The following is a 17,719-nucleotide window of genomic DNA, read 5'->3' as shown; positions in this document are numbered from 1 at the left end:
TCAATGGTGGTTTGTAGTTAATGGAATGGAATAGTTCGTGACGCCACCTGTGGTGTTTGGCAAGCAAGATGTTAAGCCAACGCTGCGTGCAGATCCTCTGGGGCTGATGGTGTGTTGCAGCATAGATGGTGTGAGCTACAGGTGAAGTTGTAACCCCAGGGCGGTGTAGTTGCAATAGATGAGGATAGGCGCAGGGGATGTAAGGAACATTGGTACCCAGATGTAGCGGTGCTGACCGTGTTGGCGCACAAATGAATGGAGGACACCAGGGCTTGCAGTTCCAAAGCTTTACTCACAGTTCGTGGTACACACTGGTGCCTGCCTCCGTGCTGTGTCCTCAGGGGCAGAGACTCAATCAACCTCCCGGGCAAGTCAGGATTCTCCTCTCCAACACTCCGCCAACATGTACCTTTCCTGAACGACTCCTCTGTTGCGCCTTTCTGTGTGAAGAGCTCCAGCACAGGTGTCTGCTGCAGAACCATAAGTGTCCATACAACCTCGGGGACCGGGCCCCGGCCTTGCACTGAGAACCTATAGGCAGGGTTCCTCTTCCAACCCACGTCTCCTCTCTGTTCTCCTACTCCTTTGTTCCGTACTGATCCATCTCTCTCTTATGGAAGCTTAGGTTGCAGTTCTACGTCTTTCTCCTTCTGTTCCTTTCCCGTGCCAGCTGGTTCAGATCACTGAGGCAGCTGCAGCACTCCTTCCTCCATCCCTCCTTCCAGGGATCCCCACTCCTCTCGAGTGGCTTCCTTTCTCACTGACCTTCTGTCAGACTGATCCCCAGACCGAACTGTAATTCTAAACCTTCCAAACCTTTTATAAGAAACTCAACTCCAGCCACCTCCCAGCACATCTCGTGTTACGAAGCAAGGACCCACGAAAGGTGCTCTGCTACCCTCTAAGCATGGAGCCGCAATGTGGTTCTGCTGAACTATCCTGTGTGTGGGGTGCAGGTGTTAGAGTGCGGAAAGGAGTTCCCAACTTACCTAGGTGGTGGGGCACTACACCTTAGGAGAAGGTGCAGTACCTCTGTGGCGACTGAGCCTCAGGGGCGCCACATAAGCAAGCCACCTCTACTCCAGTACAACACCCACTGGTACGTGTTACCACCCCTGCTGTACCTCAGGCAGGAGCTCCATCAGCTAAAATTTCATCCTTTGTGCAACAAACCACAGAAGGAGGAAAATCTGAAGTTTTCCCCTGGAAGCAGCTAAAGAAACCAGCTTCCACTACCCCAGGAGGAGACCAACAATAAAGAACATTCCACAAATAACTAAACTGTTAACCAGAAGGGTATTGGCACCGTTGTGCCTTCTCGTTTATCATGTTTTTCTATGTTTCTTCAAGTTTTTGCCTAGTTTTGGCATTGTTTACCTTAGGATCAGTATTATGAAAATTTGAACTGCAGAGATCATGGACAATGAGTGATCCGCAAACTGTGTTTGTAAATAGTTGCACCTCTTGAGGTGCCCTTTCTTGGTTTTACATAGGTCTTCTATAAATAAGAACTGTCATGAACTCATTTTCTGCTCCACCAGTTGAGAGTTCCCCTTCCGTTCTCCCTCTGGTGGTGACAGGAGGTAGTGCAGTTGGTTTAAGTGGTAATGATCTGCCACCTGATGAGGAAGATAACGATTGGATCTCTGGAGTATCAGACTGGATATAAGACAGCCGACACCCTATCTGGGTGCTGGTGATTCAGTCTGCTTCTCAGGTCCTGGACTTCATCTCTCATCCAGTCTTCTCAAGTTAAGTGTGTTTTTTGCTAATGTTCACACTTGCGCTTGTTCGTCAATTCAGTTTGTTGTGTAATCAGCCTGCCCCTGCTGGGGCTAGGCTGAAATTCCACTCCTATTAATCAGTATTTGCCAATCTGCTTTTTGTCCCTTATTAGATTGGCCTCTTTTTTGCTCTGTCTCAGAATATTTCAGAGTGCTGATATAGGTTTAGAAGTCTAGTGACTTCAGGGTTAATTTTGCTATCAGAAGTGTTGGACAATATTTTTGTAGGTTGTTTTTGGCAGATTGCAGACAGTGTCTTTCCTTTTCTGTCCTTTTTAGTTAGCCGGGCCCCATCGTTTGCTCAGCCTATTTTCCTGCCTTTGTTTGTATTTTCATCTTGCTTCACCGTCAATACATGTGGGGGGCTGTCTTTCCTTTGGGGTCTGCTCTGGGGCAGTTAGTTTTCCTCTTTTCCTTCTTTAGGCTTATGTAGTTCTCCGGTTGTGACGAGACGTCTAGGACCAATGTAGGAACGCTCCACGACTACTTCTAGTTGTGCGGTTAAGATCAGGGATCTGCAATCTGCATAGTTTCCAACTTCTCTGGTTTTCTGAGACTTAGCTTGTTGTCTTGTTTTTCCTCCTTGGTTTCCCAATCATAACAAAGAACTACCTCATCATGGAGCATTGCTCCAAACCTAGGACACTGCAAGAAATTGTGGCGCCCCTGAGGGTTCAGTCGCCACAGAGGTACTACACCTCCTCCTGAGGCATGGTGCCCCACTATCCAGGTAAGGTGGAGACACCTGACCAAACTCCAACACCTGCATCCCACACAACATAGTAGTGTAGCAAAGCACCCTTTGGTGTCTCCCTGCTTGGAACACGAAGCGTGCTGGGAGGTGGGTGGAGTTTAGTTTGCACTAAAAGAGCGGGAAGAGGATAGGATTTAGTTAGCTAGTCACAGGGGTCTGACGAGGTCAGTCTGTGAAAGGAGATCCCGAGTGGGATGGAGGAAGGAAGTGCTGCAGCCGACCTCAGTGATCTGGGTCCCCTGGCACTAGAAAGGAACTTTGATAGAAAGCCTGACTCTCCACAAGAAAGAAAGGATTGATACGTAACGTGAGGAGAATAAGAGAACAAGGACCAGGGTTAGAGGAGAACCCTTCCCAAGTTCTAAGCGCAAGGCCGGAGTCCGGTCCCCGAGGTTGTATGGATACTAATGGTCCTGCAGCAGACACCGGAGGAATAGAAGTTGTCACCACTTTATTCCCACACAAGACTTGGGGGCACAACAGCAACGTAAGTGAGCCGGGACTTGGTAGTAAGGAGTCCCCGAAGCAGGCTACAGCTGTCTGCCGTACAAGTAGAGTTCAAAGGAACATCTTTAAGGAGGAACTTGGGTTTAACACACAACCACAAGTACTTCATTACAAGCGCTAGAGAGGAGATGTTCAGAGAAGGCATATGTTGGCGGAGTGTTGGAACGGAGCACTTCATCTTGCCTGGAGGTTGGTTGGGCCCCTGACCTGGAGGACACGGCACCAAGGCGGACACCTGTATGCACAACAGACTGTGAGTAAAGCTTTGGAACTACATGCCCTGGTGTCCTTCGTTTATTCCTGCGCCAACCCACTCAGCACTGCTACATCTCTGTGCCTAACACTGCACCATTACGCTCTCCTCACTAGCTCTTCATCTACACTGCCCTGGGACGACGGCCCTACCTGTGGAGGGCCACAACATCATTGCTGCACCACACCATCTGTCCCAGAGGATCTGTCTGCAGCATCGGCTTAACATCTTCATTGCCGAACACCACAGGTGGCGTCACGAATCATCCACGTATAAACTTTAATCATCAGCCACACTATTTCTTTTACATGGACGACCAGGGCCACGGACCGGGTCACCGCTGCTGTGACACTTCCCATTGAAATCAATGGAACCGGCTCTGAGTACCCCACGGCCCTGGCGGGCGACCCAATATTATAGTGAATGTGGCTATGCGGAGTGGGCGGGGCTATACTCTCTGCTTTATATATATATAGATATAATCATTATAATTTGTTCTAATTAACCGTAGTTAGTTACTATGCCCGGGCAGCGCCGTGCTCTTCAGCTAGTATATTATATAATCGAAAGAGACAAAATCTCAGATGATTGCTCACACAGGAGGAAAAATTAAATTTCTAATATTTCATTCATGTGGTTTATTTTTTTTCTCAATTTTTTTTTTTGCCTGTGGTTCATTTTTAAAAAGCACATGAAAACAACTGTTGCTACAATTTTCTCCCTCTGAAATAAAAATGGCTTAGCACCGAAAAAAGCACCAAAACCACATCCAGAACTTCATTAAAAAACGCAGTCATTTCTTCAGAATTTTTATGGCCACAGTCTATGTTTTTTCATGCAGAAAAAAATGCTTATGAAAAGCTACTTATAGTGAAAAATGAACAGTTTGACATCATCCTCTCTGTTTACTAGCGATTTAAGAGATTATTTTGACTCCATAACCAGACTGCGAGTTTGGAGCTCTTGAGACTCCTTTTCTCTATGTACCAGTACTCACACAAAGTGATTTTGCCAGATAGCTAAAACTCGACTGCAGGAGGTAAGTATGAAGATTCCAGAAGAAGGCATATTTTCAAGCTAAACTCTTGTATTATGAAAATTTACAGTAGGTAAACATGATTATACTGTGCCAGAGGAGTACAGAGATGATCCTCAGCCAAAGATAGATGACAAAGAGTCAGTGATAAGCGGTCATAGAGGAGCGCTTAGGAAGCAACCCAGGGGCAGGCAAAAATGTCAGGTCTCCACCGCAGCTCCAGCCGAAAACCTCCAATGGAGGATAGGAGCAATGAGAAAATGGAAACGGTCTTAGGAGCGCAGGAAAGAGACTCAGACAAGAGATGGGGTTAAACCACAACGCGTTTCGACGGAGGATCCGTCTTCATCAGGTGGAAGTTCTACCTGATGAAGACGGATCCTCCGTCGAAACGCGTTGTGGTTTAACCCCATCTCTTGTCTGAGTCTCTTTCCTGCGCTCCTAAGACCGCTTCCAAAGGTAGATGACAAACACTGACCCAGGAGGAAGGGGTTACTTTCATCAGAGCTAGGCTACAGGGAGAGAGACAGGACAATCTTCTAAACGGGCAAACCTGATTGCATAGCAGAATAAGAACAATACAGTGTTAATACAATACTGTATCATGGGACATGACAGAGGCTGAAGAGAGACAATAACGTTCTACTAGGCGCTGATTTTTAGTCAGGACAGGGATAGCTACACTATATAAAGTAAGTGCCCCCTCTACATTACACCTACAAGTGCTTTTCTGACCTCCCATCCTACATCCATAGACAATAATATGGGGTTGCCCCTTCTGCAGATATACCAGCTCCCACTTTTCTGTGCAGGATTTTTACAAGATTTTGGAGGTGTATGTGGGAATTTTTGCCTTTTCTTTCATGAGAGGTTTTCTGAGGTCGGACCCTGTTGTTTGGGACATATTGGATGCTCTTGGAAATAGGGGAGATGTTCTGGATTATTCATGGAAAGGATAAACTTTTCGTGCAAACTGCATCATAAAAGAGAACAGAGGCAGGCTGATTTAGTCCTGTGTCTGACAAGACGGTTGGAGTGCGTAGACAGGGGCTGGATGGCACCTTTCAGCCTGGGGGGCAATCAAAGCACTGGCCAGTGACTTGTGAAAGTCCACCTTTGGCTTGCTTATCTCTGGCCGCTGCATTAAAGCAGCATAGGTAACAGGCTTTAAAAATAGGCTGGTACATAGATATGAGAACAGAACGGAGCTTGCGGCATAGATATAGGAGAAGAACCAAGCTTACTGCCTACATAGATGCTGCAACAGAAGCAAGCTGATTATATGAAAACGGAACCAAGATTATTACATAGATGCAGGTACTGAAAGGAGCTTACTACAAAGATAAGGGTGCAGAACTGAGCTTACTACATACTGTAAATTTGGAGAAGAACCAAGCTTACTACAGAGATATGGGAGCAGACCAAGCTTACTACATCTATACGTGGACAGAATTGTGCTTACTAAGTCTAATACATACGAGGGGCGATCCAAAAGTAATGATAATCGGTTATTTCTATTGCACACAGAAATTAAAATAAAATGTTTTCTTCTCTCTTAGGTACCCACTAGTCCAGGAAAAAAAATCACTTAAATAGGCCACGATTCCCAGGAGCTACATTCATTTGAATATGAACTGCCAAGGAGTGAACATCAAAATGGAAAAAAACGAGATCAGAGCTGTCATCAAATACCTCTGCTTGAAAAAAATGTCTAGCAAAGACATACACAGCGACTTGGTGGAAACATTGGGGACTGTTCTCCTCCATATTCCACAGTTGCACGCTGGGCCAAGGAATTTAAGCTGGGAAGAACATCGACGGAAGATGAACATCGCGAAGGACGCCCATCCACGTCCCTCAATGAAGAAAACGTGAAAAAAGTTGAAGAAGTTGTGTTGGCAGATCGAGAGTGACTACCAGGCATGTAGCTGAGGTCACAGGGATCTCATATGGCAGTATTCAAAGAATCCTTGCAAAAGAATTGCATATGAGAAAGGTCTCCGCGCGTTGGGTGCCAAAAATGTGAACCGACGAGCAAAAGAAGAAACGAGTTGACATTTCAATAGCAAATCTCGAAAAGTTCCAAGCAGACTAGGAGAATTTTTTGTCACGTTATTTGACCATGGATGAGACCTGGATCCACCACTTTGATCCCGAAACTAAACAACAATCGATGACATGGAAACGAGCCGACGAACCGACGCCGAAGAAATTCAAAGTGTCAAGCTCAGCAGGGAAGGTTATGGCGTCCGTTTTTTGGGACGCTGAAGGAATTATTATGGTGGACTATTTGGAGAAGGGAGCCACTATTATGGGCTCCTACTACGCAGAACAAATAAGAAGATTGCGGGAGGCTATCAAGGAGAAAAGGCGAGGCAAACTGCGGGCTGGAGTGCTGTTTCACCAAGATAACGCACCGGCTCACAAAGCCGCAGTTGCCATGGCTACCATTCAAGAAGCGGGCTTTGAACTGGTGGAACACCCCCCCTATTCGCCAGATCTAGCCCCCAGTGACTTCTTTCACTTTCCTCGGCTCAAGGAACACCTCCGGGGCAAGAAATTTGACGACAATAGCGACGTGATAACCGCTGTTGGGGAGTTTTTTGAGGGTCAAGATCAAGAATTTTTTTCAAAGGGAATTCTAAGTTTAGAAAAGAGATGGACTAAATGTATAGACTTGTTAGGAGACTATGTAGAAAAATAATTTTTTTTTTTTTACTATATTCATTGTGTTTATTATTGATTATCATTACTTTTGGATCGCCCCTCGTAGATACAGCAACATAGTTACGGGAACAGAACCAAGCTTACTGCATACATATGGCACCAGAATCCAGATTACTACATAGACACAGTAAAAGAGCCAAGCTTACTGCATAGATACCATAACTGACCTTACTATATAGATATGGGAATATAATCAAGCTTACTACATAGATACAGTACCATAACCCAGCTCACCACATACTGTATACAAAAGTTATCTAGTGAGGTCCTTTTGAACACCATCTTTAAAAAAAACAAGAATACTTTTTGCAAAGTTTTTCACCCTCAGAAAATATTTTCAGTTTCTGTATTAGAATCAGAGGCGTAGCTAGGGTTTTGGTTCTGGGTGGGTGAAACTTTTCTTTGGGACCCTAACCAGGTAACCTTGATTATAACTGGGTGACGCTCCCTAATAGTGGAGGAGAACCTCAGCAGAAAACCGCGCTGTTGCTGAAAATAATCTCTATATAAAGACCAATATTGATATTACCGCCATATGGTCAGTGGTAGATACCAGTCCTACAGGACATATAAGAGATCACAGTTCAGTTACAGATAATGACTTACTGCTGGAGTCTTCTTTTCCATCTGGCCCAGACCAACATGACAACTTCTTCCAGCCAGGACTCGGCTGCAGAGAATGCAACAGAGACACATTTCAATTCTCATATTTTCAGCACCGTCCCCAATGGGACTATTCCCAACCTGCACAAACTGCTCGTCCTGCTGATACCCCAATACTGAGCCGCTTCTGCTTTAGGTGCCCCTATTACTTCACCTGTTGTGTGGCACTATGTGCGCTCTAAATTCTAAAGCAACTCCCTTGAATATAGTAATGCCGGGAGCAAGTGCCCTAGAAAACAGTGCCCACATTTTGTCCCCTAAAAAGTAATAATGCTCTGTGTGCCCGTTTGACAGTCACAGTAACCTGAGTTCCCCTATAACAATAAGTGCCCACTTTACATTTAATAAAGTCCCGAGTCTCCCCCTGTAAGCTAACCTATACACAATATGATCCTCTCTTATACACAGTATAATGCCCCCTCACTGTATATATTCTGCCCCCTTAATATCCTCCAAACTGTTTAATGGCTCCAACACTGTATGATGACCCCATCACTGTAATCTCCACACTGTGTGATGGCCCCCAGATAGCCTCCATATAGCATAATACACCAGATAGTCCTCAATATAGTATAATGCACTCCCTGTAGGTCTCCATATAGTATAATGCACTCCCCATTGGCAGACTCTATATTGTATAATGAATTCCCCATAGGCAGACTATATATATAGTATAATGCACTTCCCATAGGCAGACGCTATAGTATAATGCACTTCCCATAGGAAGCCTATATAGTATAATGCAGCCCCCCATAGGAAGACTCTATAGAGTAATTCACCCCCATAGGCAGCCTCTATAGCATAATACACCCCCATAGACAGCCTCTATAGTGTAATGCAGCCCCACTGGCACTGCCAGCATTAGCGGCAGGCAGGCCAGGCAGCTGCCTAGGGCCCCCGCTCCCCCAGGGGCCCCCAGTTAGTGGCACATCACGCAGTCACTATGGGGCCTGTGAGACAGGGGGGCCTGCCTGCCGCCAGCACAGACTCCCCTCGCGTCATAGTAGAGTTCAAAGCAATGATGGAGGAGACAGCGTCAGCTGGCGCTCCCTCTCCCATCATTCCCCTCTGACACTGTGGGTGTGCGATGACGTCATATCATCACACACCCACTATGTGCCGGGCATACTGCAGTGCAGCCTCTAAGACCAGAGCCGGGAGCAGCGCTGGGCACGAGGAGAGGTAAGGATTGTTTTTTTTTTAAATATATCCCTGAGTACTGGACTGTGTCACTACTTGTGGGGGGGGGATGCTGTGTTATATTCTATGGGGGAGGGGAAGGCTGTGTTATATACTATGGGGGGAGTGAGGAAGCTGTTTTATATACTATGGAGGGGTGCGGAAGATGTGTTATATACTATGGGGGGTGAGGAGGCTGTGTTATTTACTATGGGGTGTGAGGAGGATGCGTTATATACTATGGGGTGTGAGGAGGCTGTGTTATATACTATAGAGGGGTGAGGAGGCTGTGTTATATACTATGGGGGAGGAGGCTGTGTTATATACTATGGGGGGAGGAGGCTGTGTTATATACTATAGGGGAGGAGGCTGTGTTATATACTATGGGGGAGAAGGCTGTGTAATATATTATGGGGGAGGAGGCTGTGGTATATACTATGGGGGGTGAGGAGGCTGTGTTATTTACTATGGCTGGAGGATGTGTTAGATACTATGGGGGGTACATTATATTCTATGGGGGAGGCTGTGTTATATACTATGGGGGGTACATTATATTACATGGGGGAGTCTGTGTTATATACTATGGGGGGTACATTATATTCTATGGAGGAGGTTGTGCTATATACTATGGGGGGTACATTATATTCTATTGGGGAGGCTGTGTTATATACTATGGGGGCGCTACATTATATTCGATGTGGGAGGCTGTGTTATATACAGTACCATGTGGGGTACATTATATTCTATGGGCGAGGCGGTGTTAAATTCTATGGGGGTACATTATATTCTATAGGGAGGTAGGCTGTATTATATTCTATGGGGGGCTACATTATATTCTATGGGGGCTGAATTTTATTCTATGGGGGCCTACATTATATTCTACAGGGGGGTGGGCTGTATTATTGTAATGTCACGTGTGACTGGATACACCACCTCCAGCAGGGCGATTTTCTATAACACCCGTGAACCTGGATACACTGCCTCCAGCAGGGCGAATTTAAACAGAGTTAAGGGGATCACCGGGAAGCCGTTCAATGGAGGGCCCTGCAATAGGGAACGGGGAGGTGGAGACCTCCTGCACTCCCCTGAGTCAGTGTCCCTACACTCCTGACGATCCCTAGGCAGGTTCCGCACCTGGCGACGAGCTGGATACCTCAAATCCCTAGCTCACCCTGCACCTATCCCTTTCTAGTGAATTGGACGGTGCAGAAACTAATCCCACCACTGCACTAATACACACACAAGGAAAGTAACAAACAGGGAAAAACACCACTTAGCTTTGCTCTGTTGCTATTGCTCCCAGCAACAGAGTACGACACCAAAGTCCAGCTTCACCCCTGAAGCTCGACACCTGAATTAATTATCACGTGCAATAACACTAGCGGCCATCGGGGGCAACTAAACTAAAGTAACCAGAGTGCAATGACCCTAATGCTCACCGGGGGCAAAACTAGAACTAAAACAACAACAGTGTAATGACCCTAATGGCCACCGGGGGGCAAAGCTAACTTTAAGAAAACAGCTTAAAGGAAAAAAAAAGGTTACTTGTGCAAAATCTGTCATAATCCAACCTGGATCATGACAATTATATTCTATAGGGAGGTGGGCTGTATTATATTCTATGGGGGCTGTATTATATTCTATGAGATTGGATTGCATCATACACTTTGATGGAGCTACATTATATTCTATGAGGGGCTGCATTATATTCTATAAGGGAGGATTGCATCATACTCTTTGATGGGCTACATTATATTTTGTGCGGAGGTGGGCTGTATTATATTCTATGGGGGGCTACATCATATTCTATTGGGGTTGTATTATATTTATTATATTCTATGAGGGGTGATTGCATCATACTCTATGAGGGGGCTACATTATGCTATATGAGGGGGCTGCATTATATTGTATGGTGGGCTAGATTATTTTGTATGGGGGGCTTCATTATACGATGAGGGGCTACATTATATTCTATGGGGGGCTGCATTATACTCTATGAAGAGGGCTACATTGTATTCTATGGAGGGGCTACATTATACTATATAAGGGGGCTGCATTATGTTCTATAGAGTGGCTGCATTATACTGTATGAGGGGGCTACCATATATTCTATGGAGGGGCTTCATTATCCTATATGAGGGGGGCTGCATTATATTCTTATATACTCTGTGGCGTGGCTGCATTTTACTCTGTGGGGTGGCTGCATTATACTCTGGGGTGGCTGCATTATACTCTGGGGTGGCTGCATTATGCTCTATGGGGTGGCTGCATTATACTATATGTGGGCTGCATTATACTGTATTGAGGACTATTGAGAATACATTATACTATATGAAGAACTATGGGGTGCATTATACTATGGGAAGTGAATTGTATTACATGGATGACTATGGCGGTGCATTATACTATATGGAGCACAACAAGGAGTGTATTATACTATATGGAGGACTGATTAATGTATTACGCTATATGGAGGACTGAGTGTATTTTAATGTATGGAGGGCTGTGAGGAGTATATTATACTATATGGAGGACTTAGTAGTGTATTATACTATATGGAGGACTGAGTGTATTTTAATATATGGAGGGCTATGAGGAGTGTATTATACTATATGGAGATCTGAGGAGTGTATTATATTATATGGAGGACTGGGGAGTGTATTATACTATATGGAGGACTGAGCAGTGTATTTTAATATATGGAGGACTATGAGGAGTGTATTATACTATATGGAGGACTGAGTAGTGTATTATACTATATGGAGAACTGTTGTGAATTCCCTTGATCGGACTTCTGAGCCGGAGCTCCCTCTGGTGGTTACTGGGGGTAGTGGAGCTGGCCAGTTTGATGAACGTTTGCCACCTGATGATGATGATTGGGAATCTGGGATTACTGGCTGGGAGCATTTAAGTAAGCAGGCTTCCCTTAGTGGTTGCTGGTGATTTTTCTCCTTGTGCATTTTGAGTTCTGCTGTCTCCTGACTGACCTGCTTAGTTCAGTTAAGTGATTCTTTTGCTAATCCTTTGCATCTAATCTGGTTGTGCCTTTTTCTGCTTTCTGCTTTGTTGCGAGGGTTCAGCGTGCTCCCTGCTGGGGCAGCGCTGGGCCCCGCTCCATATGTTACAGCTTGTGTCAGTGTGTTCAGTCCCCTGTTATATTAGTATCTTTGCTTTGCTGCCAGTTTACACCAGAGTGCTGATCTAGCGGGGGAGAGGTCATGTGGCCTCGGTCTTTTTGTATATCAGACTTGTTGGATTTTTTTAGGGTTTTTGTGTGATTGCAGACAGCGTCTTTCCTGTCCTATCCTATCTAGACAGTTTGGGCCCCATCATTTACTCAGTCTATTTTCTGCCAATGTTTGTGTCTCATCTTGTCTCACCGGCAATATACTTTTGGGGGCTATCTATTCCTTTGGGGATCTACTCCGGGGCAGTTTAGATTTCACCTTTCTGGCTTTAGGCTTAGTTAGCTCTCCGGCTGTGCCGAGGCGTCTAGGGCATCGTAGGAACGCTCCACGGCTACTGCTACTGTAGTTGTGCTGTTAGGATCAGGGGTCTGCCATCCACTAAGTTACCAACCTCTCTGGTTTCCTGGTGGCTTAGCCTATTCCTGCTATCCTCCTCGGTGACCCATTCATAACAGAATCACCAGCCCGAACTGTAGACTCTAGGGTACTCAAAAGAAGGAAAGAATTATTTAAAAAAAAAAAAAAAAGTGTCAGAATTTTTTTGTATATTTTTTCCTCTTTTTCTCTGGGGCCGTAGGAGGATTTTTTCCTTAATGGAGACTAAGCAATTGTCTGATCATGTTGAGCAACTCGCTGCTGAAGTGCGGGGAATTTCTGTCTATCTAGCTCAATCATCTGCTATAGAACCAAAAATCCCTACTCCTGATGTGTTTTCGGGGGGATCGGTCAAATTTTTTGAATTTTAAGAATAATTGTAAACTATTTCTTGCTTTGAAGCCTAACTCATCGGGGAGCTCGGTGCAGCAGGTTAAAATTGTCATCTCCCTGCTGCGCGGTGATCCCCAGGACTGGGCTTTTTCTCTGACACCTGGAGATCCTATTCTGGCTAATGTGTATGCGTTTTTTCAAGCCCTGTGTTTGTTGTATGATGAACCTAATGCTATTGATCAAGCTGGGAAAACCTTATTGGCATTGAACCAGGGTCAAGATGCTGCGGAGTTATATTGCCAGAAATTCCGAAAGTGGGCGGTCCTTACTAGATGGAATGATGATGCCCTAGCAGCTCTCTTTCGGAAAGGTTTGGCAGAAACCGTAAAAGATGTTATGGTAGGATTTCCTGTCCCCTCTGGTCTTAACGACTCCATGTCATTAGCCATTCAAATTGATCGACATTTACGTGAACGTAAAAGTACACGAGAGGCGTGCTGCCTTTTGAACAAACTTCTGAACCCATGCAATGTGATAGGGTTTTGTCTAGGGCGCAACGTCAAGAGTTTAGAAGTCGTAATAAGTTATTCTTCTTTTGTGGGGACGCCTCATGTTATTTCTGTCTGCCCTAAATGAGAAAATCGTTTTTGTCACTCATTTGCCATGGGCAGTGTACAGCCTAAGTTCCTGTTGGCAATTACCTTGATCTGCTCATTGTCTACATTTTCTGCTAAGGCTTTTGTTGATTCAGGACCAGCTTTGAATCTGATGGATCTTGACTTTGCCAAATGTTGTGGTTTCCCCATGGTGCCCCTGAGAACCCCTATTCCCTTGAGGGGGATTGATGCTACCCCATGGGCGGAGAATAATCCCCAGTTTTGGACTCAGGTGATAATGCGGGTCGCCCTGGACCATCAAGAGAATTCTAAATTTTTGGTGTTGCACAATTTGCATGATATTATTGTACTGGGTTTTCCTTGGTTGCAAACCCATAATCCTGTTTTGGATTGGAAATCTGTGTCTGTGGTGAGTTGGGGTTGTCAACGTGTTCTTAGTGACATTTCTATTTTCTCCCCCTCTCCCTAGTCTCAAGATGTTCCTGACTATTTGGCTGATTTTCCTGATGTATTTAGTGAGAGTAAGTCTGCGTCTTTGCCTCCTCATAGGAGTTATGACTGCACAATTGAGTTAATGCCCGGTTGTAAATTTCCCAAGGGTCGGCTTTTCAACTTATCGGTACCTGAACATGATGCTATGCGATCTTATATCAAGGAATCATTGGAGAAGGGTCATATCAGAACATCCTCTTCAACTTTGGGTGCTGGTTTTTTTTTTGTGGCCAAAAAAGATGGCTCATTAAGGCCATGTATTGACTATCGTTCCCTTAACAAAATCACTGTTAAATATCAGTACCCGTTACCCCTGATTTCTGATTTATTTTGCAGAGTTAAAAGTGCTGGTTGGTTTACCAAACTTGACCTCAGGGGGGCGTATAATCTTATTCGCATCAAGCACGGGGATGAATGGAAGATGGCGTTTAATACTCCAGAGGGACATTTTGAGTACCTGGTGATGCCTTTTTGGCTCACTAATTCCCCTTCCATGTTCCAATCTTTTATGAACAATATTTTCCGGGACCTTGTGGATAAGTTTTTGATCATTTATCTGGATGATATTTTGATTTTTTCCAGTAATTGGGATTCTCATGTGGAACATGTTCGGACTGTGTTCTGGATTTTGAAGGAAAATACTCTGTATGTTCAGGGATCGAAATGTCTTTTTGGTGTACATAGGATTTAGTTTTTGGTTTTGGGATTCATTTTGTCCCCGTCTGCTATTGAAATGAACCCGGCCAAGGTACAGGCCATTTATGATTGGGTTCAGCCCACTTCTCTGAAGACCTAAAGCCAGAAAGGTGAAATCTAAACAGCCCCGGAGTAGATCCCCAATGGAATAGATAGCCCCCAAACATATCTTGTCACTGAGACAAGATGAGACACAAACATAGGCAGAAAATAGACTGAGCAAATGATGGGGCCTAAACTGTCTAGACAGGATAGGACAGGAAAGACGCTGTCTGCAATCACGCAAAAACCCTAAAAATATCCAACACGTCTGATATACAAAAACACAGAGACCACACAACCTCTCCCCCCGCTAGATCAGCACTCTGGTTTAAACTGGCAGCAAAGCAAAAGCGACTAATATAACAGGGGACTGAACACACTGACACAAGCTGTAACATATGGAGCGGGGCCCAGCGCTGCCCCAGCAGGGAGCACGCTGAACCCTCGCAACAAAGCAGAAAGCAGAAAAAGGCACAACCAGGTTAGATGCAATGGATTAGCAAAATAATCACTTAACTGAACCATGCAGATCAGGCAGGAGACAAAAGAAATCCAAATGCACAAGAAGGAAATCATCAGCAACTACTAAGGGAAGCCTGCTCACTTATATGCTCCCAGCCTGCAATCCCAGATTCCCAATCATCATCGTCAGGTGGCAAACTTCCATCAAGCTGGCCAGCTCCACTACTCCCAGTAACCACCAGAGGGAGCTCAGGCCCAGAAGTCCGAGTAAGGGAATTCACAACAGAAAACGTGAGACGGCGGCAGGACATTGAGTTGCCGTCTCCTCTTCCGGCCAGAGTGCAGCAGCCCACGCTTGACACCAGGATTTCTGCGGCTCTCTTTGCTTTAGCTGCACAGGCTTATATACTAGGGGCTCAGAAGGTAAAACCAGTGACCGCCCGCTGCCGCCAGAAGTTGGACCGTTATTTGTTTGACCCCATCTGAGGACATTCCACCAGCCGTTGTAGGTACTACAACCCCCAACGGATCATCTGCAGCTGAGGAACCTAAGGACATGATAAGTTTAATAACTGGACTGCTGTTACTTTGCAATTTATCTTTTCAACTTAACTGTTTATCTCCCTGTGAGGAGTTCCTCTATTGTTTCAATTAAACTGTTATACTGTTAACCCTTGCTCTGCCTCACTTGCGTCTCTGCATCCCGTGACCTGCTTACACAATCACATGCCAATCTCTTTCTTTTCTGATAAACCCATCTGAAACAATGAACGAAGCAGAAGAGAAAGTGCTTGTGTCTCTAAAAATTGCATATGGAGCCGTAATGTGACGAGCGCAGAGAGAGTAAAAACAGAATCCTAATAGCTCTTTGACAGGGGGACTGCCGATGTCATGCTGATTGACAGCCGACTCTCTGCTGCCTAACTGGGGGAGCTGGCTGTCAAGTATCCACAATCAGTGATGGTTTGGGGAGCCATGTCATCTGCTGGTATAGGTCCACTGTGTTTTATCAAGACCAACGTCAGTGCAGCCGTCTACCAGGACATCTTAGAGACCTTCATGCTTCCCTCTGCTGACAAGCTTTTTGGAGATGGAAATTTCATTCTCCAGCAGGACTTGGCCCCTGTCCACACTGCCAAGAGTACCAATACCTGGTGTACACACAACAGTATCACTGCGCTTGATTGGCAGCAAACTCGCCTGACCTTAACCCTATAGAGAATCTATGGAGTATTGTCAGGAGGAAGATGAGAGACACCAGACCCAACAATGCAGACGAAATGAAGGCTGTTATCAAAGCAACCTGGGCTTCCATAACCCCTCAGCAGTGCCACAGTCTGATCTCCTCCATGCCACGCCGCATTGATGCAGTAATTGATGCAAAAGGAGCCCCGACCAAGTATTGAGTGCATTGACTGATCATACATTTCAGTAGGACAACATTCCGGATTTTACAATCATTTTTTCAAGCTGTTTGTTATAAAGTATTCTAATTTACTGAGATAATGACTTTTGGGTTTTCATTGGCTGTAAGCCATAATCATCAACACTAACAGAAATAAACCCGTGACATAGATCACTCTGTGTGTAATGACTCTATAGAATATAGGAGATTCACTTTTTTTTTTTATTGAAGAACTGAAATAAATTAACTTTTTGATGATATTCTAATTTTGTGAGACGCACCTGTAGCTTTATATACAGTAAGTGAGTAACAAAAGTTATGGTTCTCATAAGGTGAGGATAAAAAAAATATCGGTAATCCCCTCAAACTAAAGGCCCACATGATGATAGAAGTGCAGAAGGTCCTGTTGACTTTATAACTGGACAATGCTTCTCCTTGGGCCTGATGGGCTTAAAGGGGTTGTTTATCTCTGGGGACAGTTAGGTTTTTTTTTTTTACTTTAAAGCATGTATTTTGTGATAAAAATAATTTTTGCTATTGGGTTTGATTAAAAATGTTGTGCCATTTTGCTTTTACAGGCTTTTTATCCCCCTGCACGTTCAACTTTGATCTGAAAGAAATGGATAACACTTTTCAGACGCTCAGATCCAGCTCTGATCAGAGTGTTATTGGCATAATCATCCCAATTCCTTCAGATGAGAGAATCACCAGACGTGTGCACCTGCCCTTATAATAAAATCCAATCCGCTATCTTTTTTTGTAGACGTGTGTTTCGGGATAATGTTTCTCCTCTGATCTGATTAGGCTGTATGCGATGAGAGTCCTCTTACTGGGGTCCAAGGGGTAACATCATCCTTGTGGCGAGTGACGTGCTTGACGTGGCTGTGTAAAGAGACTTAAAGGCCATGCAGTGCTCTTCTGGGAAACAAAATATGCAAAATGCCTCAACAAAGAAAAATCACAGATATAACGTAGCAATGCAGTTTTACTAGAGTGTCCCTTTAAGAGCCATATGTTTGTATGTCTACAAAAAATTTACCAATTGAGACAATAAAGCTAGTTCAGTCTGCGTCAGCAGATATTGACTCTCGGGTCTTTATGGTATCATATTTTGGGCTGTTTGGAAATCACTTGAATTTCTTTCCCAAAATAATATTGAAATTGGCAAATATTTACTCCAGATAAGATGGAAAAGATTGTGACCAA

The 17,719-nt window shown here is 44.7% G+C and overlaps 1 pseudogene; it reads left to right on the top strand.

The window, feature by feature from the left end:
* Nucleotides 1-17,719, top strand: part of LOC141091555 (uncharacterized) — a 53,857-nt pseudogene that overhangs the window by 18,085 nt on the left and 18,053 nt on the right.

The sequence above is a fragment of the Dendrobates tinctorius genome, unplaced genomic scaffold (assembly GCF_039654945.1).
Source record: "Dendrobates tinctorius isolate UK_male_01 unplaced genomic scaffold, ASM3965494v1 ptg000054l, whole genome shotgun sequence".
Classification (NCBI taxonomy): domain Eukaryota; kingdom Metazoa; phylum Chordata; class Amphibia; order Anura; family Dendrobatidae; genus Dendrobates; species Dendrobates tinctorius.
Note: the sequence above shows the minus strand (reverse complement) of the source record. Positions and strands in the feature narration are given on the sequence as shown.